This window comes from Silene latifolia, chromosome Y (genome assembly GCF_048544455.1).
Source record: "Silene latifolia isolate original U9 population chromosome Y, ASM4854445v1, whole genome shotgun sequence".
Lineage (NCBI taxonomy): Eukaryota > Viridiplantae > Streptophyta > Magnoliopsida > Caryophyllales > Caryophyllaceae > Silene > Silene latifolia.
This window is the reverse complement of record NC_133538.1, coordinates 113,357,084-113,359,263: the sequence shown is the minus strand read 5'-3', so window position 1 is coordinate 113,359,263 and position 2,180 is coordinate 113,357,084.

The following is a 2,180-nucleotide window of genomic DNA, read 5'->3' as shown; positions in this document are numbered from 1 at the left end:
ATAGTATTGGGGGTAGAGGGCCAAGTAGTTGTCTTCCCTTCCTTTATGCACCCCAAGGTCCACTCTATTCATGAGTGCCATCAAATCATTAATACCCGGGGTATTGGGGATTTCCGGCTGAAATTGGGTATATGGAGTGGGGTAAGGCGGGATAGGGACGTAGGAAGGTGGGCGCATTTGTATTCCCGGCCCTCCACGAGGTGGTTGACGGTGTGGCTCTTCCCTTTGAGGGGGATTATCAAGAATTTGGATTTCAAGGAGGTAGCTTGGTGGAGGAGAGTATGGACTCAATCTTGGGTCAATGCCCGGTATCTTCCATCCCTCAAGGATCATCGAAGTGCATCCCTTGGTGTGCCACTCCACACTCCCATCTCGAGTGTAGTTGCACCATCGGTGACTGTGGAAGATGGTGTGCTCATCAATCAAAGTCCTCCCCTCAAGAGGAATATAGGTTCCTCGGGCATTGAACCCGGGACAAAGGTGTTTGGCCAAAATTGTAATTAGACCTCCCATCACAAAGGTTTTGAGTTGGGTGGTCCCTTGAGCAAAATCATGGAACCTAGTAAGTATCTCAAGTGGCGTGTTGAAGTTATAACGCCTCACCGCTCGAACATTCAAATAAGACTCAAGAAAAGTTAAGTCGATGAGAGTACACCGATCTTGCTCGTACCTCCCATTGATGCAACCGGCTACAAAGCGTTCGGTGAATCGAATCACCGGATGTTGGATAGCAAATGTATAGCAACGCTTTATATGGGTAAAGTCCCTCCCGGAGATAGCTTTCCAAAGAAAGTCCAAACTAAAATTATCGGGATTTTCGGTATAGTCGGTGGGTACTTCAAGACCGAAAACATAGGAAAATTCCTCAAGAGAAAGAACGTGGTCTAGGTTGCATAACCTAAACTCCATGCCTACATTGTTGTGGGTATCCGCCACAATGCGAAGGCTACTCAAGAATTCAAGGGTGAGACTAAGGTAAGTCTCTTCATGGGCATGGAAAAAGTTCCCAATGCCAAGGCCATTAAAGAACATCTCGGTAGGGTACCTTATCTTAAGGATTTCCAACACCCTAGTATCAACAAATTGAGTAGGTTCGTACTTCTTACCTAGAAGCTCGACGAATTTTTCGCGGTGGTTGTCGGATAGGAAGATCACTTCTTGGAAGTTGTTGAGTTGTTCAATGCCGGGTCGGGTGTTCCTTGGTAGTACTACCTCTCGTGGTGTTGAAGAGGTTGATCCCTTGCGCTTCTTCCCGAATGATTCAACCAATTTCTTGGCCTTTCCCTTGGTGTTTGTCAATGGTGCCATTTGGATGTTGGTGATGGGGGTGCTTTTGAGGATGGGATGGTGATTTTGAGGATTGAGATGAGTGTTTTTAGGGTTTGGTAAGGTGAGGAAATGAGGGAGAAGGGGGGTGATTATATAGAAGAAGTAGGGAATCCGAACGGATAAGATTGAATCGAACCCGTTTTATCCGAGGGAACAGTACAATCCGAGCGGATTTCAGTCGAGACGGGCGGATTTTGGGGAAGGAAGACGGGCGTCTTTGGTAGAATCCGCACGGATTCTAGAACAGAGAAATTCTTTGGCTGAGAAGCGGGGAAAAGATGGGCGGATTTTGTTCGGGACGCACGGCTTGATCTAGACGGGCGGATTCTCGATAATCCGCACGGATTTTGACACAGTTCAAAATCTTGCTTCTGGACGACATACGGGACGGGCGTCCCGTGAAGAAGACGGATGGATTGTCTGGGACGGGCAGATTTCCTGGAACCCGCACGGATTCTTCTTCAGTTTCAATTTTTGCTTTCCCGTGTGCCTTGGTCGGGCGGATTTGCTAGAATCCGGGCGTCTTTCTGCTTCTTTCCTTCTTCTTCTTTCTTTTTCACGAAACAACATACCCCTTTTCACTGATTTTCTCTTTTTCCTTATCTTTTTCTGAAATTTGCTCATGAAACATGTAAGATGACTCTCTCTCTCTCTCTCTTCTCTCTCATGCAAGAAATTAAATGCAAATGTAAATGTACAATGTTATACAAAGTAAAAGGGTTCAAGAAATATCTTACAAATGGTGGTTTTGAGGTAGGACTCCACCAAACTAGTTCAATTTGCAGAGACTCTTATCCATAGAGCTCAAAGCTCTTAATAAAAGATCAAAAGCTTGTGAACAAGCTCCAAAC